Source organism: Crocodylus porosus, unplaced genomic scaffold, assembly GCF_001723895.1.
Source record: "Crocodylus porosus isolate Cpor-Errol unplaced genomic scaffold, CroPor_comp1, whole genome shotgun sequence".
In the NCBI taxonomy this organism is placed as follows: domain Eukaryota; kingdom Metazoa; phylum Chordata; order Crocodylia; family Crocodylidae; genus Crocodylus; species Crocodylus porosus.
This window is the reverse complement of record NW_017728938.1, coordinates 2,327,421-2,354,243: the sequence shown is the minus strand read 5'-3', so window position 1 is coordinate 2,354,243 and position 26,823 is coordinate 2,327,421. Positions and strand designations below refer to the sequence as shown.

The window sequence follows — 26,823 nt, the reverse complement described above, 5'->3', positions numbered from 1 at the left end:
GGCCCTCTTCCAGTCCTCTGGCACCACACCAGAGCACCACGAGTGCTCGTACAGCTGTGCCAGGGGTCCCGCAATGACCTCAGCTAATTCCCTCAGCACCCTGGGGTGGAGATCGTCCGGACCGGCTGATTTAAATACATCCAGTCCCTCCAGAAGTTCCCTGGCTAGATCCTCACTGACTCTTGGCCTAGGTGCAGCTCCCCTGAGGCTTGAGTGGGGCCCAGTGTGGGGGCTGATCTGGTCCCTACTTAGGAAAATGGAGGTAAAGAAGTTGTTAAATATGTTGGCTTTGTCGTCTGGTGTGACGACCGGATTTCCTAGCATGTCTTGCAGGGGCCCCATGTTACCCAGTACCTTCATTTTGCCCCCTATGTATTTAAAAAAGGACTTCTTGTTGTCCTAGTTCCATCTCCGCCTTGGCCTTCCTGACTGCCCCCCTGCAGCCCCAAGCAACCGCAATATAGTCCTCCCTGGTGATGGCCCCTCCCTTCCATTGGGTGTGTGCCTCCCTTTGAGCTAGGAGATGTTCCCGGATGCTTTTGCGCCCTCCTGCCCCCTTTGATCTGTATTGGGATTATGTCCCTTTGGGCTTGGAGGATTGTCTTCTTAAGGAGCTACCACTCTTCTTGGACACCTGACTCCCCTCCCCTTTGGGACCACAGTGCCTCCCTGACTATTCTCCTTAGCTCATTGAAGTCCGTCCTCCTGAAATCTAGGGCTGCTGTCTTGCTGTAGGCCTTTGCCACCTTGCGCTGGATGGTGAATTCCAGCAGGCGATGATCGCTGTCACCCAGGTGGTTGAGCACCCGCAGCCCCCTCACCAGGTCATTGCCTGTGGTCAGCACCAGGTCCGACAGGATGTCTCCCCTGGTGGGGCTGTGCACCTCCTGAGTTAGATGGAGGTCCTGCATTTTGGCTAGGAACGTACGTGAGTGGTCAGACCTGGCTGACTGCTCTTCCCAGTAGATGTCCCTTGTCCCTTGAAAGTTCAGGTCACCCAGGATGACCACCCTTGATGCCCCAAAGGACAAGATGCAACATCTCTGGAGGATGTGGTGGGTTTAATACTATGTGCATATCTACCAAGTGTCTGTATAAACACGCAGAATGTTTCAGGTAACAGAGACCTTAAGACATGCATTAAGAGAGCTTCCAGTTTGGAAGTGGGTCAGCTGCCCAACATTAGGTTTATGAACCCAGTTCTACCTCCATTTAATCTCTGTCACCTCTTTTTCTCCAGGCACGTGCTAGGGTCTCTCAATGGGAGGGAGCATGTTTCCTAGACATTAGTCTGCATGCCATCGCTAGGAACAGTGTCCTCCTTCCTCTTTGAAAAGCAGGATAGTTCCAATGTACAAATCTGAAGCCCAGTATTATCCTTACACATTCCCGTGACATGTAAATGCCTCCCAGTGCTGTGGACCCTCTACCTTCACCGCATCCTTAACCATGCAGCACATTTCTGTGAAGGGCGGGTTATACCCGGCACTAACTCCCCCACCACCGTCCAGATACTCCCTGACAGCTGGTGCCTCAGTTGTTCCCATTCTGGAGTGCGTGCCACATTGCTGTTTACAGGTTCCAGTTCTCCATTTGCCACTTTGCTCAGATGAGAGACATGTGCAAAATGTACCTATAAAAATTACAGCAGGTAGCTTTATTTTTTTGCAGTCTCCCTTTATGTGCCCTTTGCAGATAAGCCAGTGCTGTGAAGTGGAAGGACGGTCCACCCTCTCAGTGCTTGCCAACCTGCAGTTGCACGCAGAGTATTTGTGCAGACCAGTCTCCTATTTGCTGCTGGTCACATTTAAAACCAGGAGGGTCATTTTTAGAGCACAGGATCTTAATATTGTATGTAATTTTTCTCCTTTATGTTATCCCCTGGCCTTGTGTGCCCAGGGTCTCAAATGTGTCTGGGCTGCTGGCACACTATGGTGGGGAAGATGTAACTCTTGGCAGGGCTGGTTTATAACCCTCTTACTCCCATTTTGCATAGACCATCATAATGCTTCATGCCTGTGCAGAGCATTACCAGTGCTCACACTGTAGATAAATGTAACCAGTTCCTTTTCCCAGGTTTGTGAGTTTTAACCTACCCCCCAGTGCCAGCTTTGCCAGCAGTGCTCATAGACTCATATGTTTTAAAGCCAGAAGGGAAGTTTACAATCATCTGCTCTGACCTCCTACATAACACAGGCCAGATAATTTCAAAAGATGGTGCCTTGAATAGTATTGGGGCTGCAGACCTATGTCACGCTGGCTCTTGTTATGAGACGGAGAGGGAGAGTCCTGTATAAATAGCACCATTGAGACCCATATTCAAGATTCTCTGTGTCCTGGCCCAGATGGGCCTGAAGAAAAGGAGTCCGATTAGTACCTTGCAAGGCTGGTCAGTCCCAGGCATCTTAGGCTGGAGATGGAAACATCTGTGAAGGAATCCCTTTGGAACACAGGTTTAGTAGCTGACTCTGATCCTTGCAGAAACATCTCTAAATAGTGCCACAGATGCATCTATCTCACTTTTAAAATGGCCCATCTGTAGATCAGGGAGATCCTTGGCAGATCACAGAATCCCTAACCCTAACCCAGGCAACCAGCTGGAGGAAACTGTATTGCAGTAAGCTTTTTCCCTCTGGGTACCTTAGTCTAGATCATGGCTCCTTCAGCCCGGATTAGAAACAGGGCAAGAGTCCCCCAGAAGCAGAGGCAGGGATTAGAAGTGGGAGCATTCTCTGGGCTTCTTTCACATTCATCTCAAAGCTTCCCATACCATTTCAGCAGCTCCACTGATTCTCTCTAGCAGCTGCACATATTGCCATTAGCAGTGGGGAAGGAGCTGCCTTCCGTGTGTATGTGCACACATGCATGCATTAGCAGATTAATAAATTATGAAACGCATCTAAATTCAGTGACTTTTCCCTGATCAGGGTTTGGTTTTCAGCTGGACCATGTTTTCCCACAGAAAGAGCTGAAGACAGATAGATTTAGGTAGGCGAGAGTCCGCATCATCAAAAAATAATTCCTAATTAGAGCCAGGAGAGCCAGGCAGGATAGAGATATGAGCACATTATTGCAGGACAAGGAACTTCCAGATGGCACAGAGAAACTGGGGTCATGGTGCTGTGGAGAACAGCAGGGATGAGGTGGAGGAAAGTACAAAATTCAGTGCTGGTAGCAGGGGGTGCTCCCCTCGGGCTCAGATGCTGTGGCAGCACACAGGGAGAGGAGAGAGAGCACGAGTGGAAATGCCTGCATGATGTTTTCAGGAGATGCCGAGGAGGAAAAAGGAGTGAGAATGTCTCTGCTACACACAATCAACTGTGACAGAACCCGTGAGAAAACAATTGCCTTGTGTTGGCACATGTGACTGGACAGGGCACTGGAGCATAGGGGCACTTTTGTATACATGACGAAAATTGCCCATTTTTGCTATTTTAATTGCGTCACACTTTACACATACAGGGTTTTTTTAAAATTTGAATGAGTTTATGTTGCAAACTAAACCTCATACCCATGTAGTTTAGTTTGCAATGTAGCAATTTGTAACGTTGAATGTAGCCTTCAATCTGACAGCTTGCCCCCTGGCTGTGGGAGAGGCAGGCTGAAGGCAGAAGTGGCAAGGGGCCCTATCCATTTTTTTTCTTTTCACAGAGCTTGCCGCCTCTCCCACAGCCAGGGGCAATCTGCCATCAGGCTGAATGGTCCCTAAGCTGTGGGGCGGCCCTGGTCTTTTTCTCCGCAGTGGCAGTGCCCCTTGGGGCCGCCTGGGTGGGCTGCCAGCAGGACAGGGGCTGCCCTTCTCAGAGGCACCCAATCCAGTGCTTCCCTGAGCCCACCTGGGCTTCCAGTGCACCATGCTCTGTCCCTGCTGCCTTCTACAGCTGTCAGTACACCCAGCTGCCCTCCTGCTGCCTTCCTGCACTGCCCCAGGGGCAAGGCAGCCCGTTCCAGGGTGGTCCCAGGTGGCAGGAAGGTGGTGGGGACAGTGCATGAGGCGTTGCTCCCTGGGCCTGGGGAAGAATTGAGTCTGGCAGGTGCTGCCTCTGAGCTGGGGCAGCATCTGGCCCACTAACAGCCTGCTCGGGCAGCCCTGGGAGGTGCCGCCACTGCGGTGGAAAGGACTGGGGCACTCTAGCTCAAGGGCTGCTTGGCCCGCTGGCAACTTGCCCTGCCAGCTGTGGGAAAGGCAGGCAAGCTTTGCAAAAAAAATCGCGCCCCTCACGGTAACAGTGATGGAAGCCCCTAAATTGAAATGGTGGGGTTTTAGTCATCACAGTTAAAAATCCACCCTTCCAATTTATGGGATTAAACCCCCATCACGTGTATTAGCACCCCAGGAAACTAAGGGCCTCATCCTGATAAATGCTGAGCTTGCTCTGACATCAGTGTTACAGGCCCTGACCATGATATCCCACTATCAGGGTGCAGTATATTGGAGTCATTAACATTCCCCAGTGGGGGTGCAAAAGTGAAGAGGCCAGGATGCAATATGCCTATTTCATAAGGTAGCATTTGCTTTACTGGTCTGCTGTGATTATTACCAGTTGTACTACATGCAATGTATGGTGCATGTGTACTAAAGATAATATACAGGCAGTCTTTAGACTTATGATACAATTGGCTCCTGAAAACCACATCTTAAGTCGAAGTATTGTAACTCGGAACCAGTTTTCCCATAGGAAAAATGTAATAAATGAGGGATTGGTTCTTTTATGAGGCTCGATGCAGCTGCATCCAGCTGATAAATCTGTTGTCATGGAGGGGGAGGGAAGGGGCAGATCAATGCCCCTGTGGTGAGGGAGGGAGTGAGGCAGGGGCTGGAGCAAGTGCTGCCCAGCTGGCGTGGGACAAAGCTATGGCTCATCTGGAGGGTGCAGGGAGGTGGGGGGCGGCTCCTGCTGCTTTGCGCTGCTGCTCTGGGAGCTGCTCATCTGGCAGCTTATCCCATGGCGCCCACCACTGCTCGCACCACTTGTCTGGGAGGGCATTGGCGAGGGGGGGGCGGGGTGCATGTGCCACCAGATCTGCATGGGGCGGGGTGGGGGCAGGACTGCATCAGACTACACTCTGGGTGGGTGCTATGGGTGGGCTACAGCAATTTTTTGGGAGGCTGCAGCCCCCCCCCATAGCCTCCACTCTGTCAACTGCACTTGCCCCATCCCAATCCAGGGGCACACGGCCCCCCTGCCCCATGCCCTCTTGCCACTTGCCCAGCCAGGGTGAAGTAGGTGCAGGATGAAGCTGTGGCTTGTTCAGGGGGTGTGCGGTGGGCGGGAGGGGGGCAGCTCCCACAACTGTGCACCACTCATCTGGAGGCAGCACTGCAGCTCCATCCCATGCCTACCCTGCCTCGGCTGGGTGAGTGGTGGGAGGGCATAGCCCTTCCTCCCAGTGCAGCCTTGACCCCAGCTGCCCCTCCCTGCCGCACCCCACAGATCCAGGGGCACATGCCCCCCGCCATGCCCTCCCAGACGAGCAGCAGGAGCAGTGGTAGAAGATGCCAGATGAGCAGCTGTGAGACCAGCAACCCCTGTCCCAGCCCCAGCCTCACTCCCTCCCTCACCATGGGGGAATTGATCTGTCCCCCCATGCCCCTTTCCTCCCCCTCCCTTCCACCACAACAGACTTACCAGTTGGACGCAGCTGTAATGAGCGTGGTAAAGTTGAAGCCCGCATCGGAATGTCGAAACAGGGTATCAGTTTTAAAATATCAAACTCCAAAACCAGCCTGGGAGTGGAGAATGGGGAGCTGAAGGCATTGTTGTGTGCCATTAAAAAAACCCATGTCTGTGCCTCACATAATCACTGCTGGTTATGCATTATTGTATTATGGTGGCTCCTGAGAATCTTGGTTCTGGGTCAGGATCCCGCTGGGCAAATGGCTGTACGAACATAGAACCAAAAAGCAGTCCCCGTTCCAAGGGGGTTATATTTCAAGCAATATCTAAGTGTGTGTTTACCATTCTGCCAGCAGGTCTCCTGCGTTTGGTCAGTGGGAAAAACTGGCTCTTATTTTGTCCAACCATGTTAGCCTAGCTCCAAGAATCTCTTTGTAGCTATGAGTTGTTCAGTCTTTAGGGTGTGTTAAAATCAACCTTGAAGGTGCTGGTATTGTAACATTAGATGTGCCTTATTCTTTGCAGCCCTGAACTCTCCAGTACCATTAGCCAGAATAATTGGTGTCTCAGTGCTCTGGGAGCATAGCAAGGAAAGAGGATGGAGGAGGGACAGGTCTCACTGGATGCAGCTCTCATGACAGTATACCACGAGGGGGAGAGGAGAGTGGTATTCCCACAAGGCATCGTCATCAGGCTGAGGTTAAAGAAAGGGTCTGTGGAACCCTGAGCATGTGGGGAGTGGAAAGCTCTCTGGAAACTTAATCGCCAGTGGCGCAGGCTTCAAAAATTAATTGCATTGTGCTAATGCACATCCCATGGGGTTTTCTATCAGGGTGCAATTCTTGGTACCTTAGCCTAACACCTAAAGTGCCATAAGACAGCACTGTCTTCCCTTTACCTCTCATCCCCAGTTTCACTGCCTTTGCCTTGGTCTACATTCTTCCTGTAGATAGTGGCTTTTCAGTCAGTTCAGATATATTTTCAGGGCTTAGTCCAGTGGATTTTGAATCAAGGCCACCAATTAATAGCCCATAGACTTTTGGAAAGCCTTCAGATGGCAGCACTTCTTAGTCACATGTGATGTGGGCTGGATTTGACCTGGCCAAGAAACCCCATCTTTCATCCCTAGTTCTCTGAGCCCAACTGTTGTCTGTTCCTGTAATGCTGAAATGTAGAAGGAGATGCTACTCAAAAGATAAAACAGCTACCTGGGAGGTGTTGGATGAGTATTTCTCTGGCTTTCTCACTCTTATTTTACATTCTATAAAAATTAAGCTGGATTAATACAGGACTCTGCCATTTGTTGTCTAGTAATATTTGTGGCTGAGCAGACTAAGGTTCTGAAGTGGTCAAACCTTTTGCTTCAGACCATAAACCGATTCCTGCAGGGGCAGAGAAGGATTTATTTACACTCTGTATGTGCAGGGCTGGATGGTTATTAGATGCATTCAGGTTCCTTTCACTTTCCTCTCAAGCATCAGAGACTGGAGTCAGAGCCTGGGTTTTGTATCTGGTGAATCCTGGACTACTGGGTTTGCAGCCCTGGTGTGCTGACCACAGAAGAGCAGCAGTGTTTAGCACTGGCTGCAGATGTTTGCAGGTATGTCTGCATGACCTGGTTGACATGCCCAGGATTGCTGCCATGCTCCTCAGTGACTTGCATCTGCTTTGTGGTTCCACAAGTTCAGTTTAAACTGGTTATGTTTGGATGCTGGCTCTCAAGCTCAGAAGTATCACAGAGGAAGTCCCCAGGGCAAATGATTTTAGAGCCAACAACCAGAACCAGTGCCTGCTGAACCAAAGACAGCCTTTCCACTGATGCCAGTGATTTTGGATCAGATCCCAGGTGAGAGCAGTCAGGACACCTAACAAAGGCTGCATTTGGGCCATTGACATGCTTTGGGACTTGGATTGTTCTAACCATTGCGTGATACAGGCAGCCCAGCAAGAAAATGAGGTAGCAGCGGAATTTTGCTCCAAACCAGCTGTCCCAGTCAGAAATGGATTTCAGGTCATTATCGTGGTTATTATTTTGTGTAGGTTTGCTTGGGAGTCCAGAGCACACTGCCCAGCCTATTTGTCCCTTTAAGGAAACACTTAGTGGCTGAAGAGAGAGCCATTCCTGCGTTTATGTGCACTTGGCAGGATTATATAAATTGCCTTTAAAAGTTGACTTCTTTATAAGCCATTTTCTGCTTCATAAAATGTTTATTACTGTTGTTTTTCTCCCAGTTCTTCTTTTCCACTGCATTTTTCATTGCTACAGTGAAAAAGCTCCTTTATCCCTTCACCTTCTGCTCTGCAATCTCTCATCTCCCAGTCCATTTCAGTAGGGAAATAAGTCTCTCTGAGTCTCTCTCTTAGTTGTCCTGTTCCCAAAGTTGGGCAAGGTTGCCTGGCCTCATCCCTTCAGGTATAACTCATGTCCCCAGTGCTTTGAGTAGCACAGTTCACCATTGTGTTCGCTTTGCTGTTTTGTACCTGCTACTCCAATGAGGCAATTTATTGTAAAGGCTTCACTGTAACATGCATATGTGCCACAGTGTTTTACAAACCAGTGCAATTTCTTTGGCATACCTGATATAATGTATTTACTGAATTGCACTAGGATGATTTTATGATGTAATATACACCTAGGAATTTACATATGTTGGAGGTGAAACTCAGGGCATTGAAATTAATAATGCTGAGGATTCTTACTACCTACATGTTCCTTTTTCCACCCTCAACTTTTCCTTATTTTTTCTCTCTTTCTCCATATTGAAAAGTTTCAGCTGTAAAAGAAACAATACGCCTTTGAATCCCTTCTATTGATGGAAAAGTGGAGGGGAGAAATTTAATTTTTTTTTATTATATTGCATTCAGCAGTAAAAAAAAAAAAAAAAAAAAAGAATTTTGGGCAAAAAAATGATAAAAATTTCAAAAAGTGGCTTTTCCCATTTCCAAACCATGCAGAATGGAAACAGCTTTGAGAAATGTTGTAATATTTTGCTCTGTTTTTCAACCAATTCTAAGTGAATGGAATTTAAAGCAATGTACATGCTTAAGCAATCTGGCAATTTCTCTTCTCAGTTTTAGCCATTAAAAAGCTAGAGCTGCTGTGCCCAAAGAAAGAAAATTATTCGAGATTGAGGATGGGTATACCCAATAGCAGTATTTGGTCACATGTATGTCATGAAACCCCATAGTCCTTTGCTTAGTGCATCTAATGTTTTCATATAAGCTCCATGCATAGAAGGGTGTGTTGTGGACTTCAAACTCTCTACAGGTTGTAGGCTCCATGCAGACATGTAGACTGACTTGCAGCCACTTCTGGGATGGAATGCAGCAGCTGTTTCATAGCACATAATACTGCACAAGAATCAAGTGGGAAGTGAAGAAGAATATATCCAGGTGAAATTGCAGGGGGAGTTTAAGCTGCTGGAAAATTATTAACCAAATGGGTCAGGAAAGTAATGTTATCAAGAGTCCCCTTGTATCTCTTGACCACACATATCAAGACTGCTGTTCAGTGTCTCATCTCATAAATGGATGAGTAGGGACTCTGCTACCTGTGACCCATAGTAAGAATGTTGGTGTTGCAACAGGAGGACAACCACTCTTGTGTGCCCTGAAAGCTGCACTCCTGCCTTGGTTGTTGTGAAAATTAAGGGGTCTTTGGCTCGTTGCATTTGCTCAAAAGCTGCCAAAAAATGCAGGCTAAAGCCTGCTAGCCTGAACACCCAACTTGAGCATTGCTGCCATTGTGGTGGTCTGCAAGGCTGTGCCCTGTAGAATCTGTGCACAGCAGCAGGAGGACCGGAGCAGAATTGCACTGCTTTCTCAGGTGCCATATGGAGCACCATATGGTTATCACAGGAGCGCCATTAGAGGAGGTGTTCAGGCAGAGGAGGACACCTCCATGTGTGCTTTTTTTCTCCTCACTTTGCTGCCTGTATATACTCAGTTAGGACGCAGTTCTTCCCTGAGGGTTAGGTGCAGGGAGGTGCTGAGCTTCCCAGTTCAGTAGGGTTTGTAGTTTTGCTGTGCTGCAAAAGATTAGCGCTCTGCTCCCTCTTGTGTCTCCCTTGAATTAACTGCTCCCCCGTCATCACCAGGCTCCTTCTCATCTTGCTCTTCATCTCTCTCCCTCTTTCTTTCCTTTTATCTTCCCCTTTCCTTTCTTTCAAACACAAGGGCAATGCAGTTTCTAATTTGTTTAGTTCCTCTCTATTCTCCTTCCCATTTCTGCCCACCCCCACCCTTGCTCCCTATGTAGCAGAGAGCTGGATTTTTCCCTCTTCCATCCTCAGCCCCGCCCTGGCAGCAAGCTTTTGCCTAACTAAAATCCTTTTCTCTGGTGATTTAACCACCCTGCTGCTTTATCAGGGTGTGTTGGAGTTGGCTGGGTTGGGGAAGATAGGGAAGAAGAAAGGGGAGAGGCTGAGGGAGGGGGCTGCTCAGAGATTATCTCAGCAAAGGCATAAAGGACCACAGCACCTCACTGTACAGCAGGTGCCTGTAGCCTGCCCCCAGCCCCTTGTCGCATCTGGCAGGCTGATTAACAAACAATGCTGCTTCCACATGACAGCAGAAGACAGAGTTGATGCCAGCTAACGATGGAGCTTTATTTTTATAGCAGGTAATTACTTCCATGTCCCACCCCTAATTTTGTGATGTGCCAGGTTTGTCTTCATTAACAGGGCTGCATGCATTAGGATTCATTAGAGGGTGGCACCCCCTGATAGCCACATACTACATCACCTGGCCAACCAGAATCAAGGGATGTTTAGGGTCCCATCCCCTTCTTTCCATCCCAGAGGGGGCTCATCCACCTACCACAGCCCCTAGATAGGAAAAGGGTTGGAGAAAAGGAGTGAACCAGCTCAGGTCTGAGCGAGCATGGAGGATGGATTGCTAGAGAAAGTGGAGGCTGCTCTCTGCATTTCCTATTGAAGTGTAGGTTGTGGGGCTGCCAGCCACAGGTGGCAGGGGACTTGATTAATAACAACAGTGGCAATAGGTCTTTTCTTCCTTCCTTACAATGGAGGCCTGTATCAGTGTCCTGCTCTTACAGGTGGAAACAGGCAGAGGGAAAATAGAAACAGGGTCAGTCACAGGCTGGGAATAAAGCCCAGAATACAGATTCCACATATTCCAGATTGGAGAAGTGATCCTTTAATTACAGCAGCTATCAGAGCTGCTCTAATTAAAGCACCTGCAGCATCATGTGTATTCAGTATGCCACACTTCAAAATGGTGGTGGGGGCACCTGAACTAGAGCTCATTTAACTAGCTTTAGTTCAAGCTCCCTTGCCGTGATTTTGAAGTGCAGGGACACTGAATATGTGTGATTTTTCTGAGTCTGCCCTGACCCATGCTAATTAGCACGTGGCAGAGCAGACATTTGGCATGTGTATAGGTGCCCCTGGTCTCTTGAGTCCCAGTTCAGAGCTCTGTCTACTAGGCAATACTGCCTTAGTTTGGTTATGTGGTATAGGCTGGGTTTGAACCTGGGGTGTGAACATCCCACCCATACAGAATCTGAATCCAAACCTGGGTCTGAATTTTGCTGTCAATGCTCCTTCTTTTTAATTGCTCAGACTAAACTCCCAGGCACAAACCTTCCAGAGCTATCTTCTTCCTAGGCTCTTCTCTGCCCTTCTGGGCTCTTGTCTTTGTCCTCACCCAGATACCCCAGGTGTCTTCTATCTTGCCTACTAATCCAACCATGCATTGCTCCAAATACAAACCTATTTACCAACCCCCAGTGCTACTCTCATCTCATTGCACAACCCTTTGTGTCTCCTGCCCCAGACTTTATTCCATATGATCCCCTCCTGGCCCCACTCTGTCTTGTCCTTTGGTTCCCTTAACTTGCACATCTTTCAAAAGCTTAGCAACCTAGACCTACCCTAGCTGAGGCATAAGCACAATAAACAGTAACCATAGACTTGCCCTCCTCCTGCAACTCAGTCCCTTTCCTTTCATCGAATCACTTTTCCTGGCCTTCATATCTGTCTAATTAGCCTGAAAATTCCCCCCTGGGCCCTTTGCTTATAGCCAGTACTACAGAAATAGGAGCCTGGCAAAAATAGTGGTCTCTTGTCTCTGCTGCAAAGCTTGTAGATTTTTTTTTTTAAATACCTTGCCCTGATGTAAGCAGGTCTGCTTTATCCAGGGAAGCGACTCCTTTCACTGCTGTCCTCTCCTCCCCCCCACTGGCATGCCCATGTGCACAGGTGGTACAAAAGGTAATCAAACAACTTGTGGTGTGATGAGCAGCTCCATTCAACCTCCCATCAGGAAACAGAAGCAATGCCCTGTGACTTAGCACAACTAAACAAAAGGATTAGGGACACTTTTGGCATGGTTTGCAGCCACTCACAAATCAGCTTGTGCTGCACGAACCTAGTGGACCACAGAAACCAATGTTCAGTGCTGTGCTATTGCAGAGCCAGCAGGGGGAGCGTGAGTTAACCGTCAAACCCTGTGGTGCTAACTCCATCAATAACACTGGCTTGCAAACAAGGAAGCGAACAACAAAGCCCAGATAATTTCAAGCTCCATTAGAAAAGAAACTCAGGGGAAACGGGATCACTGTTTGCCAAATGGGGAAGGACAGAATAAATAAGAGAGATTTCATTTTCAGGCTCTCACTTGAGTATTACAAAAAAGAGGTGAATGGAAAAGTATATGATGAAAGTGGCTTCAAAGTCAGTAAAACCTGTTCTCTGCATTCGTATGTCCAGCACTGGCTTTAGAAATGTACCGTTAAGTGATTCTATGTCAATGCTGGGGCTGCGGAAAGAGCAGAAAGCATTGTATAATTAGGATTACACAAGCACCTAAAGCCATCAGCCCAGCCTGGGCTTCCTCTGGACTGAGTGCTATAGAAGCATCTGCTGTGAGACAGGCCCTGCCCCAAAGAGCCAATAACCTAAACAGACAAAACCAAGGCTGGGAGAAAGGAAGGATTGTGATCATTACTACACCCATAGGCATAGGCAGCGGAAGTGGGGGGCCAATGGGTCTTAGCCCCCACAAATGCAGCACAGCAGTAGGGCCACAAGGCAGCCTGGCCACGAGCTTGTAGCAGCTGCAGCAGGGGTGGGGAGGGGCATGCGCACAGCGGTGACAGAGGGAGTGGGGCTGGGGCTTGGGGAGGGGCAGGTGCTACACTGCTGGGGTGTGGCAGGGCATGGGACTGAGCCGCAAGTGGCTCGTCTGGGGGATGCAGCTCCTGCTGCTGTGTGCACACCAGGAGGGCATGGAGGGCATGTGCCCCCAGATCTGCGCAAGGTAGGGCAGGCTGCCACTGTGGGCTGGGACCAGGGCTGAGCCGGACTTTTTCCAGCGGGAGGTGCTGGGCCAGGCTGTGCTTGGAGCAGGTGGCAGCAGCACCGGGGAGAGGGTTGCAGCCACCTCAAAATTTGCTGTACCCCTCCCCAATCCCCCTCCCCAGCACCACTGCTTGCCCCGAGCACAGTGCAGCCTGCCCCCACTGGGAAGAGCCCAGTGCAGCCCTGGCCCCAGTCTGCCTTGCCTTGCGCAGATCCAGGAGCACACTTCCCCCCGTGCCCTCCCAGGGTGCGTGCAGGGGCAACAACTACCACCCCTTCCCTGCGCCCCCTGGACGAGTCATGGCTCCATCCCACGCTGGCCCTGCCCCAGCTGTGCAGGGCGTGCCCAGCCCCAGCTCCACTCCCTCTGCCCCTTTCCTTCCCCCAATCTTTTCCCGGCCCCCCACAGACTTATCTGTTGGCGGGTGGGGTGCACACGCTCAGCCCCGCCACAATTTTCTGTCTCCTTCCACCTATGCCCATAGGCACCTAAATCCCTAGTTTTACATGTGCTTGACTTTGTATACAATGAATAATTCCATCCACTTCAGTTCCGTTAACTTCAGTGGAGCTATTGTCTACAACATCTGCTTATATCTTTGCAAAATCCTGAAATAAGACTCAAGATCATCCAGGCAGTCTATGGCAGACCTGGGACTTGAATCCAGATTCCCTACATCCCAGTCCGGTGACCTGCCTTTTTTATTTTCTGTGAATATTCATTGGAAATGGAAGTCCTACCTCATCTTTTCTTTTCTAGTTTGCCTTCTACAAACTTTTACACCCTCAAAAGCTGCTGGTAGAAATGCTCACAAAAATCAGCTTTTAACCAGAAATCCCAGAGTTTTTTTCTGAAGGCAAAGCAATAATTAAGCATTTATAACCAATTACAATAGTTGATCATTCAAAGTAATTTGTGGTCTAGAGAAGTTCTTTTCATCACTCTTGGTTATGACAAAAGAGAAAAGTCATAGTCTATGAAAATGAAAGGCAATAAACAGAAATGTTGCAAATGCTCTGAGCCTGGCTGCCATGGGACATTTTCCTTCCCCAGGTGAGCACTCCTGTCCCCTCTGGGCTGGTAAAAAGCACAGGGTGGCAGAATTATTGGGCTCCTATACATGCAGGGACCTGGCTCCGATGTGCTAGAAATCCAGCATGTTGGAGGAGACTTGATTAATCAAGTCTGCTGGAGCATAGAAATAAACGTGCTCCAGCAGACTCTGCTGTCATGTGTATCAGTGTCCCCATGCTGAAAAATGGCGGCAGGGCACATTAAACTAAAGCTTGTTTGATGAGCTTTAGTCCAAAGCACTCTGCCACCATTTTTCAGCACAGAAGATGCCGATACATGTGACGCTTGGGCAGTTTTAATTAAAAGCGTTTGCTAATTAAGGCTCCCAACCCCTGGGCATGTGCGCCTCCCAAAGCACATGTAAAAATGCCCGCTGTTGATCTTAATAGCAGTAACTATACAGCACATTTCTACTGAGTGATACAACAGTTATCCAGGGCAACAGGGCACAAAGAGAAAGATCTGGCCCAGTTTTCAGCTTCATATGATACAAAGAAGTGCTGCCTTTGAGCCAGCGCTAGCTGATTTCCATGAGATTAAGGAACCTACTTCCACTGGATTCTTTTAACACTTTTACATCCATCACCTTTCCAGACTTTATACTTGTAAGTGCAGGCTTGCCTTTGGTGCTGCAGTTTCTGTTCCACCAGCATGCTCTCTATGTTAAGGAGCATTGTACATCTACCCTAGTCAAAATGGGCATTGTACTTCTACCCTAATCAATATAGTGTTCAAAATGAGATCAGAGGAGGGGAAATTTGAGGCATTGTGGGTTAGGATACATGGAGGTCAAGGGGAAAGGGGCTTGGTGGTGGGGGTCTGGCTACAGACCACCACACCAAGAGGAAAAGCTAGACTTGGAATTCCTGAGGCAGCTCTCGGAGCCCGTACAGTCTAGGGATGTGGTTGTCATGGTGGACCTAAACTACCCTGACATCTGCTGGGAGGAGCAGTCAGCCAAATCCAGCTATTCACGTAGGTTGTTTACCTGTGCTCAGGACCTTCACCTAATGCAGGAGGTAAATGGTCCCACTAGGGGGAAAGTGTTACTGGATTTGGTGTTGGCTGTGGGGAAGGACCTGATAGGGGAGCTGCAGATTCATGGTTACCCTGGGACAGTGACCACCAATCAACTGAATTCACCATCCAGCATAGGGTAGGTAAGATAACTAGTAGGTTGGAAGTGCTTGACTTAGGAAGGCTAACTTCAGTGTGCTTAGGAGTCAAATCAATGATACACTGCAGGAGAAGAGTATTGGAGAGATGGGAGTCCAGGAAGGGTGTTCATTTCAAAAGGAAGCAATTCTTTGGGTGCAGAGGGAGACTATCCCAGTACAAGGCTGAGTTTTTTGCCTCTGTGTTCCTCAACAGGGGTCAGGATAAACCTCCCAATGGGCTCTTAGATGGGCTTCAGAGGGACACCAGCCCACCAACTGTCAATGCTGACTTGGTGCAGAGCCACTTGGATGGACTGGATGTGCTCAAGTCAGCAGGCCCAGATGAGCTTCATCCGAGAATACTGAAGGAATTGGCCGGTGTTACAGCACAACCACTGGCACAGGTGTTTGAGCGCTTATGGCGCTCAGGTCAGGTCCTGGAGGACTGGAAAAGGGCCAATGTGGTCCCTATTTTCAAGAAGGGGAGGAAGGAGGATCCAAGTTATTATAGGCCAGTCAGTCTCACCTCCATCCTTGGAAAGGTCTTTGAAAAGATTATGAAGGATCATATTTGTAGGGGTCCAGTGGGAAAAATAATGCAGCAGGGAAACCAGCATGGATTTGTAGCAGGTAGATCATGCCTGACCAATCTGGTTGCATTTTATAACGGGGTCACAAAGCACTTAGATGCAGGAGTAGAGGTGGATGTTGTTTTCTTGGATTTTAGCAAGGCCTTCAATACAGTATCTCATCCTATTCGAGGCAGTGACTTAGATGTTTAAGCAGTCCGGTGGGTGGCAAATTGGCTTAGTGGTCACACCCAGAGAGTGGTAGTAGATGGGTCTGTACCGACCTTGAAGGATGTGGGTAGTGGGGTCCTGCAGGGTTTGGTCCTTGGACCTGTGCTCTTCAATATCTTCATCAGTGACTTGGATGTGGGTGTAAAAGTGCACTCTGTCCAAGTGTGTGGATGATACTAAATTTTGGGGTGAAGTGCACACTCCGGAGGGTAAGGAAAGATTGCAGGCAGACCTGGACAGGTTAGAAAAGTAGGCTGTACACAATAGGATGCAGTACGACAAGGACAAGTGCAGAGTGCTGCACCTTGGGTGCAAAAATATCCAGCACACCTATCAGCTAAGAAGTGACCCTCTCAGCAGCACAGAAGTGGAAAGGGATCTCTGAGTCATAGTGGACTCGAAGACGAACATGAGTCGTCAGCGTGACAAAATCATCAGCCAAGCTAACCGCACTTTATCATGCATCAGCAGATACATGACAAATAGATCCAAGGAGGTGATACTTCACCTCTATGCAGCATTGGTCAGACCACAGTTGGAGTACTGCATCCAGTTTTGGGCACTGTACTTCAAGAAGGATGTTGATAGACTCAAGAGGGTCCAGAGGAGAGCCACTTATATGGTCAGGGGCTTACAGGACAAACCGTATGAGGAGAGACTGAGGGACCTGGACCTCTTCAGCCTCTGCAAGAGAAGGCTGAGAGGTGATCTTGTGTCCGCCTACAAATTCATTAGGCGGATGCAGCAAGGGATCGGGGATGCTCTGTTCACCAGGGCACCTCTTGGGGTAACAAGAAACAATGGTCACAAACTGATTGAGAGCAGATTTAGGTTAGATCAGGAAAAACTTTACAGTAAGGGTGGCCAAAATTTGGAATGGACTTCCAAGGGAGGTGGTGCTCTCACGTATCTTGGGGGTCTTTAAGAGAAGGCTGGATAGGCATCTGGCTGGGATCATCTGACCCCAGCACTCTTTCCTGCCCAGGCAAGGGGTCAGACTCAATGATCTGTTGAGGTCTCTTCCAACTCTAGCATCTATGACTCTATGAACTATTAGAAGCTTGAAACCCTTTTATAGGAGTTTGTTAACATTTGTGCAGATAAGTTACATTATTCCTATCTCACTGGCACCTCCATGGTCAGCTCTAAGCCAGTAAGGACCGCCCAGCTGTCCATAGTAATAGAGGCTCTGAGGGAGTTTATACTTGTGCAGGACTGTCCAGTTATCACACAACACAGAGTGCACCTTTAATATAAATGGAGGATAAGTTATGGCTGCTGCTAGAGTTTTCAGCCCTCTTGCTTGAAGGCTGGAAAAGGAATGTGGCTTTTCCATACACAGGCTTGGGGCTTAGAGGTCCATGTGATGATATGGAGGTAATATCAAGCATTTGTGATCACAAATGTAATCACTGTTCTTACCGGTCACACTTGAAAAGTAATCAATGTAATGTCCAGAATTATATTCTATATATAAAGGGCTTTGTCTGTCTGTCTGTATGTCTCACTGTGTGTCCGTAACATTCTTGGAGTACTCTGGTTGTCTCGGCAGTCAATCACAATGCTTACTGTAACAACCAATCAGAGTGCTCTGCACAGACAGACATGCAGACAGACAGCCGGAGTGGGAAAGAGGGGATGTTGTGGGGCCAGATGTGGAGCAGGGGTGAGGAGAAGTCTTGGAGCTCGCCAGCTTGGAGGCGGCAGCTTTGCAGGATGATGGTGGAGGAGGACGGCGTGGACGGAGTGGGATGGTGGAGCACCACCATGATAGCAGGGATGGAGGGGACGAAGTGAGGGGGACGAGGCCAGTGCTGCTGGCCTCATTCCCTCCCCACCCCTGGCCCTGCTTGTTGGAGGCAGCAGCGGTGCGGGGTGCTGGCAGAGGGATACGGAGGGGATGGCAGGACAGACTTGCCTCCCCAACTCCTGGGAGACGGCAGTGATGCGGGGCTGCAGGTGGTGGCGCTCCGTCTCCACCCACCCGCTGTCATTCTTGATGGGCAGGCAATTCGCTAGTAGATCTTCATAAGCAATGTGCAGAATACTGCTTCCCTACTCTTTCCTAGCAAACAAATGCAGAAATCTGGAAGCCTGACTGACAGACGCCTGTGCCACAGGTTCTTGTTACATGTGGCATGGATTGTGCAGCTCTTTGCTGGGTATTTGGGCATGCTGTGCAGTGCTCTCTCCACACTGCAGGATCTCACATTGGTTTGCAATAATACAGCATGGGGTGGCTCCTTAATCCCCTGGATCCTCAGGGATGTTGAGGGAGGGGTGGAGAGATGGCATTAGCTGCAGAGCTTTAGATGTGCACAGAGGAGTGATGTCTTTATCTAAGTTCAGAAATGGGCCAAAAATTCATATCATAGAAACTGTGCATATGTGTGTGCACATGCAGGTGTGTGTGTGTGCATTCGTGCTGTGTACCATTTTGTTATTTTGCAGCGTTGCACGGGGAAGTCAGGACTTCTGAGTTCAAAGCCTTTTTCAGAAGGGCAGACGTGCCTCCCTACCCCGACTTCATTTTTCTTCTCCTTTAATTACAGATCCCACTTATCGGCTGAGAACAGAAAGATCGTCTCTTTAACCTTGCACTTGTCCTTGTGGAAGGTTTACCTAGAAAGTTAGAAAATAAAATCAAATACTCTAATTTGCAGTCGTCTTGCCATTTCAAACCCAGTTTTCATTACAGCACAAAAAGTGCATTGAAGCTATGTTTATAACCCCCTTTTAGATAACAAATCACATTTTCTTTTGGCTGGCGAGTGTGTAGAATTGATATTTTTTCTTTGGTTTAATAGGTTTGTGTGCTCAGGAATGATCTTCATCAACTGAGAGTCTTTATTGTGTTTGATATAATGTCAGCTTTCATTATGCACTGAGAATTACTGTGTTAAAGCACCAACCTTGCTGTAGAACTATTCTGACTGAAAGTAGAACAAGACAATCATTCACAAAAAATGCGTGTCTTTGGCATTCACTCTTAAAAGAAAATGACATGCAGTTGTAGGTTCCCCCCCTTCTTCTGAAAAAGAAAAGGAAATATTTTGTAGTGCTGTGGGTATGACTATACGGTCTGCAAGTCAGTCATGGAGCAAAGTTTCTCTCATTCTGGAGGGAACAATGAGATCTGAGTAACTACTAGCTTTCCACACAAGTGGATGTTATGACAGGAACTCTGTGGTTTTCAGTGTAGGTGGCTGACATGCCAGGAACCTGCTGGCTCTCTCCCCAGGCAAGTGGATTAACAGGAATCTGCTGGCTCGCTTTCTGAGTGACATGGCAGGAGTACGATGGTTCTTCCTGTGTCAAGTTGTGTGGTAGGAACCCACTGGGTTTCCACTGGAGCACATGGCATGATAGGAAGTTTGCTGAAATAAAAATTAAGGAGAAATCATCTTGGCCTCATCTGAGCCAGTTGTGATTTGATACAAGTGGAGAGAGATTCCATGAAAAAAATATAGTAGGAAAGGAAAGATCAGATCAAACATCTCCTTTGAGAGATGGAAAAAACCCTTTTGGTGGGTCACTTAAATATTTTACCAGTGCTGTCAGAGAGGCTGAGGGAAGAAATTGCTTTTAAAAAAGATGCCAAGGTAGATTATGATGACTGTTTCCACACCTGTCCTGGGAATGTAGTTAGTCTTGTGCTGCTGAATGCAGTACAAAATGCAGTACAAAGGAAGACCTAAGTAGGAAACTGTAGGAAAAACAGACTTGTTTGCAAATACACCAGTCCGGCATTAATCAAATATCTACTGTCCATGGCAACGTGGTGTCCCAGGTGGCAGTCTAGGCTAACTGTGAATGTTATCAGCATCCTAGAGGACTTGGGATGGATTCATCACAACACAGTATGGGAAATGATATATCTATCCCAGCAACAAATAAAGGCATCTGTCTTTACCAATGGTTACCGCAGGTTTTTTCATGATGCCTAGCGTCAGAAATTACTGTGGAACTGTAGATACTACCACATGGCAGCAGTTGGCTTTTAATGTGGACCAATATAGTGTTCTAAAAAAGATGTTCAGTTTTGTCTAAAATGCAGCCTGGTACACTACAGGGATTGTTGTGATCCTGAGAGAATAGTTTGATGTTAGTATCAGGGTCAGGCAGCAGTCACTTCATAGGCCTTTGCTGGTTGATGGTCTGCACAGATTGGGAGCTGAGAAAAACCACTTTGAGCCAGACCATGGGAGTCAGGTGATAAGCTGGCCCTGGAGCAGTGGTGACAAGAAAACACAGATGGGTAATTAGCTCATTGAAAAGCCAAAGTGCCACAGGTTTGGGAATGAACTCTGTGAAAACTAGTCTGTTAAGCTCAGCTCAAATCCCAGAGTTCTCTTTAAAGCCATTGTCCCAACACTGGACAATGACAGTAAATCCTGTAGTCCTTATTTAGATGGTGCAAATCTCACTGAAGCCAAAGGCAGATTGGGTAAGGTTTCCCAGGTGTTGGTTGAATAGGAAGAGACAAGCCTGGCATGCAGATGATTTTGGGTAGGGTGTTTTGTGCACAGATAGGGAGATTTGCAAAGAGAAATTTTGCCCCAGTGGGAAAAGGAGGTGGGGAGCATTCAAGGGACCTAAAATAAATGTGGAGCTGCTAAAGCTTGCCATCTGGCTGCTACATCACTGTAGCAGTGTGCTACAACAAGGAAGCGTGCTGCTACAGCGATGTAGCTGCCAATCACATGTAGACCCACATGATCGCTGTGTCACCATAATGCATCATATGGTGACGTAGCATGATGTGTAGATGAGCCATAACAGTACTAATATTGTGTGGCACCCTGTGGCATCTTTGAAAGGCTCTCAAGACATCCCAGGTTGAGAATCACTGGTTTTGACAAATAGCTACCTTGGGTTGGATGAAGACAAATGAAGCCTGCATTGGAGTTGTACCTCATATTCTTTAAGGTGTAATTTTCCATTAGAGTGGGCAGGGTTACCCATTTTATAGGTTTGTGTCAGATGTCTAGTACTTATTTCCACTGGTGTGATGCTAATTACAATGGTGTACACGTTTAATCTTTCCATACTCTAAAGTAGTCGGGGCCAACTCTTCTGGCAGGTGTGCCATAGATAAAGTCTACACTTTTCCCAAGTGACACTCTGATCTCTTTGCTTTGCTCCCTGCCCAGTGCTCTCTGCCCAGTTTGCCACATGCCATACATGGAGGCTACCTCTGTCCTTGTGGCACATGTGCCAGAGATTGACCCTTCTGTTTTAAGGGGAGGTCAACACTTCATCAAAGATGTGACTGAAGCACATGTATCTGGCTTAGCTTTAATCAAGCTGACTTGGCTGCTAAAAAAAAGTGAGACAGGAGCAGTGTGCATTTCAACATAGGCCTACTCCCCAGGTAGGTACTCAGCATCCTGAGTAGGCTTGTGCACCCTACACTGAATCCTATGCTGCAATAGGAACCCTGCCCTTGGTATCTGCTATAGCCAAATTAAAGCCAGCTTGGGTGTATCTACACAAGCTGTGACCAAACCTCTAGTATGATTAAAGCTAACTTGGGGGTATTTATACAAGCTGTGATTGTACCTCCAGTTGCTGTATACACTTAGTGGTTTTGATGTCTATCCAGGTGAAGCTCAGGATCACATGAAAGGACTATGCTAACTTTCTCCTGCAACATAAGGGGGTCTTATGAAAGATACCAAAGAGTGGGAGTGGAGATTTTGCGCTGGTGAAAGAAATCCTTTAATTATCCCCAGAAATGGTGCATAAGTAGCAGTGGCAGTGCAGGCTTCCCGTGTACCACTGAAGGGATTTTCCAGGCTTTGTGTCCATCAGCTTCTCAGTTTGCTAACTGGGTTTTGCCAGCTGCAGGTACAAACTACCATGGAGCTATTTTTGGATAGGGAAACCTGTTCACTGGGAACTGGACTGAAACCAACAGGTTATCTGACATGGACCACCAGTTAACCACTCTCAGCTACTCCTGACACCAGTTAGATTTGAAACTGCTGACTCTGGAATTGAAATGCTCTGTGTCCCATTACCAGTGCCCCTGAGCCAACTAGTCCCTAATAATAATAATGAAAAGCTTCCAGTGCTTTAGGTAATGTAGGAGCTATAGCTGAACAGATAATAGGTGCTTCTATGTCTGCCCACTGTGGTATCACTGTTTAAGTCATAGCTGTGTAAAGCACTTCAGGATGCCTTACATATGAAAGATGCTCTTATAAACAAAATTCAATCCTATTCTGTTGCTGTTTCCAAGAACCTAAATATTTACTATCCATTATAAATGTTGATAACAGTGGAAAGATCTGATCATGAAGAAACTAGATTATACCTTGCAGGCATGTCAGTTCCTGTTACCTCTCTTTCACCAGCTGCCTGATAGGATAGGTTAGTTATCTGATGTGTTTTGTGGCCGTCTTGCAACTTGAAGCTGACATCTAGGTCAATTTTGGATTCAAACCAAAAGATCATAAAGAGCACATTTACTGTTGGCATAAACAAGCACAAATCCATGTCAATTGAGTTACTCCTGCTTATTCGAGTAGTGAAATTTGGCCCTTGATATACATTACAACAGTTTCAGAGTTCTGCTGAGGTCTCTTTGCTGCCCCTCTGTGCATTGGCATCCAAAATTACTTGAAGAATGGAGAAATGGCCAGGACTGCTGGCTTGGGAACAAGCTCTGCACTCCATTACACAAGCTGTAGTCCATTGGAGTCTTTACAGTTACTCCCAGTGGTGTCCAAGGTACACAACACCAGAATGTGGTCCTTTGTGAGCCAACTAAATCTTTAAAGGGATTTCATAGGCATGAGGCTCATTCATGCTGGTTGGATAAATGAAACCCAGATCTGGGGAATCAGGATGGCCTAAAAGCAGTGCAACACAACAGGGATTACCTGAAGTGTTTAGATTAGTTGCTGAAATGTCCCTGGGGCATATGGTTAGCTGAAGAATCCCTCCTGGGTGCAGGTACAGGTTCCAATGGAAGACATACTGATTGACAGGGAAGGATTAACTGGTCAGTATCATCTTAGAGAGGAAAAAATACAGACACATGCCTTTCTTAACCCCACTTTGTATCTCAGTTATTAATGTTTACAGTCAAAGATATGTGAACTATCTTTCATCTGGGCACCCTAAACAAAAAGACAGCTAAGATTTATTGACTACAGGCTTCTTGGAGAAAATATACAAGACCTGATTTTGATCTCTCACACTCTGGCATAACCTGAAGTCAGTGGAGCTACAGAAGTGTGAGACAAGAACCAGCCTCATATATGCCATACCATCCATATCCTGTTGTAGCAACTCTTGCCTCCAAGCATGCCATCATAGTCTCAAGAGCTAAGTGCTGATATTCTTTTTTATGTCTTTACCTAGGAAAATTCCCAATTCAAATTGATTTTGCTTGTGTAAGGACTGGTTAGAAAATAGCTGTAAGGGTCTGAGCCTGTTAAAGTCAGTGGGAGTTTGGTTATTAACTTTAATGGGAGAAGGGTTGGACTCAGACCTAGTTTTTTATGGATTTTGCTTCTGGTGCTAACTAGATCAGCTCCACAATGTGTGTACCCATCTTAAGCTTCAGCACAATCCCTTTGTAGAGAGGAAAGGAAGATATGATTCAAGTGTCATGCTGTGGATATATATACAGTATTCAGGTGCTAGTCACTAGCGTTGTACACTGTTTATTCATATGTCCCATCTCCACAAGCTGGTAGAGGAAATGTTTACTGCAAGCCTGGGCTGCTCCCTGGCCTCATGCTTCATGTGATCTCAAATGTTGGTGCTACCTTGTTTTGCATTGTGACGGAGCACAGTTGGGGTGCTTGCCACTTAGTGTGGGCTGCAGAAGGTGGAAGAAGTACCTGCAAGGAGGGCAGCCAGGACACACCCATGGAATAGTCATTTTAAGGGGGAAGGTGTGTGGTGGAGCACCAATTGGGTACACGTCACTAAAGGGCTTTTGCATGCTGCAAGGGATCCTGCTCTGTGAGCTGCAGGGAAAGCCGCTCCCAGGAATAATTTTAGGGGGGAAAGTGGGTGGCAGAGCACCTTTGGTGTCTGCCACTTTAATGAGGAGAGCAGGCAGCAGACAGGTTCAGGCCAGCCCTGATGAGGCGGCCATTTTAAGATCCTGACTCTCAGGGCTGGAGCAGTAGTTTGCTGCCACCAGCTGAAGGAGCAACACTACCCAGCTGCCCTGCTGCTCAGGGAACATCTTGGAGGTAAAGGCAGGAGCTACTGGGGATGGCAGGAGGCTCCTGGCCTTGGGTAAAATGGAAAACTGCACCCTGCTGGGGATGGGTGGCCTGGTGAGACTGTCCATGGTGTGACAGTCTGTCAGAAATACCAAGCCAGTTATCTCCTCATTTTGGTGGGTTATTTAGATCAGTTGGGAGCAGGGCCTGGCACACTCATGGGAATAACACCTGAGCCTGTGGGGTGGAAGACCCCAGAGAGTAGTGGGGCCAGGTACACCCAACCAGAGGCACCTGTGCCCAATAGGAATAGTGGGGCCAGGCACGCCCATGGAGGTGGTACTTGAGCCTGTAGAGGTGGAAGACCCCAGAGGCCCAGGGAGGGGGCGAATGTGCTGAGGCCCCATGGAAAGGTTGAGTGTCTGTTGAGGCCCCAGAGAGGCAGGGGCAAGTGGGGAGGCCTAGGTAAGCCTTCAGGTGCCTGAGACTGCATGTGGGCCTGAAGCCGAGTGAGGCAACAGAGAGAGCCTTGAGTGGAAGGGGCAAGTTATTGACTGTAACTTGAGAACCAGCGGACTGTGTTACCTGGTGAGTGGCCAGGGCAGAGCTAGCCCAGTGTTTGGCTAATTGCCCAGCTGCAGATTAGGGTTGTGGGACAGGCCCAAAAGGCTGCACCAGGGCTGGCCAAAGAGTGAAGGGACAAGCCTGATTGCCCACCTGGTCACTCAAAGGAGCAGGGTGGGGTGAATGAGGCCTGGTAAAGGACAAGAGTGTAAGAGGCCTGGTGAGAGCAGGCTGAGTGGTAGAGGCCCCAGTGAGAGGGGGGCAGGATGTGAGAAACCTAACAGTGCAATGAGTTGGGCCTGGCCTCAAGCCAGAGCAAAGCACAACTCATGGATGTTATTTGCGAGTCATGGGACATGATAAGGGAAGGTCAGAGTCGTGTGAATACCACCCTTCTACATACGGGCACATGAAGGGCAGCTTCCTGCTTAATTAACTTCCTAATTATTTAACAAGGTGTGGCAAGTGAGTAAGGTGGGCGGTGTGCCCAAAGACAGGTGGGCAGGCTGGCACCATGACTGGGCCTGGGAGATTGTCCCTTCTCACACATATGAACCTTTTTAATTTCAGCTTGAAAGGATTTTTGTAAAGATGTGCTAATACTCTCCATGGGAGTATCACTGGGTGGGAGGATGGTGTGAGTGCCACTGCCAATCAGAATTCCCGGCAGGCTGCCTTTGAGCCATGCCAGCAGAGAGGAGATAATCATGGAGGCTTGTTCAGACAGATGGCTTTGCTTCTGGTACTCATATACTGTCTGCTGCATCATTCAAAGGGGGCTCTTTTTCTGGTTGTGAGAAGTTGTGCATCTGGTATGGATGTCAGCGGGGCAGTGTGACTTACTTGATTGCTACCACATTGGACTTTTTAGCTCTGAGTCTTTAACCAGCCTCCCTCCTCTCATTATGCTGCCAGACTAGAGCAATGAATGATATCATAACAGTGACTTTTTCCATTGGTATTTTTAGTTGATGTAATTGTTTTAGGAGAAAAGGGGTGTGCTTACACAAGATGCTTTACTGTGCAGTAGAGTAAATTACTGCATGTTATGCATCACAGTCTACATGTGCAGGCATTTACTGTGCAGTAAATTGCTCTGCTCATGAGTTAATTTCCTACTTGCAAATACAAATAGCAAATTAACTCCTAAATAGTTACTGTGCAGTAATGAGAGGCCCCAGGCCAGCTGCAGCAGCCTGCCCACACCCTGACGTTGGTCCCTGGTACCACATTGCCGTGCACCTGCCAGGCCTGCACTGTTGCACTGCGCTTGGTGCTGCAGGCACCTGCCAGGTCCAGCAGCACCCTGGGCCACTTGCATCCAGCATTTGGCCACCAGGTCCTGCCCCAGCTGGCTCCAGGCCAGCCACAGCAGCCTGCCTGGACCCTGCCTATGGTGCCTAGCACAGCATTACCACATGGCTGCCTGTCTTGTGCCATGCCCCTTTGCTGGGGACTGCATGCACCTGCCCAGGTCTGGCAGCACCCAGACTGTCACATGGAGGCCCAGCAAGCTATTGACAGAGCCACATTGGCATCCTCCCTGATGCCACACACCACCTTCTGGGGCCGCAGCTGGTCCCAGGAGGAGACGGCAGACCTTGTAGCACTGTGGGACGAGGCCGGGGTCCTCAGCTAGTTTGTGTGGAATGGGTGCTGCAATGCACACATCTCTGAGGGTCTGTTAGGCTGCATGTGGGAGCACAGGCATGACCTGTCAGCACACCAGTACCACATGAAGGTCAAGGCTTTGCAGGCACAGTGGGTCACTGTCACCAACCACAACCGCAAAGCAGAGGCTGCCCACAGGTCCATGCCCCTTATACAGCAGCTGGATGACATCCTCGTGCCCCAGGACCCTGCCCAGAGCCGTGCCGCATATTCCAGAATGGGTGGTCTGCCTGAGCCTCCACTGTGGCCTTACACCCACAGCAATGCATCGCTGTGGGAGGGCTCTCAGGCTGTCAGGACCGATCCCACTGTGCTCCCTGCCCCTGGCCTTTTCCAGCAGCTCAGGGAGCCCAGGCCAACACTTGCCCTGCCAGCTTCAGGGGTACAGCCCTGCCCAGGAGGCCAGGATAGCCATGGCACTGCTGGC

At 48.3% G+C, this 26,823-nt stretch overlaps 1 protein-coding gene across 4 annotated transcripts in view; it reads left to right on the top strand.

The window, feature by feature from the left end:
• CACNA2D2 (calcium voltage-gated channel auxiliary subunit alpha2delta 2) overlaps nt 1-26,823 on the top strand; it is a 721,727-nt gene that overhangs the window by 448,704 nt on the left and 246,200 nt on the right. The gene's annotated exons all lie outside the window — the stretch shown is intronic.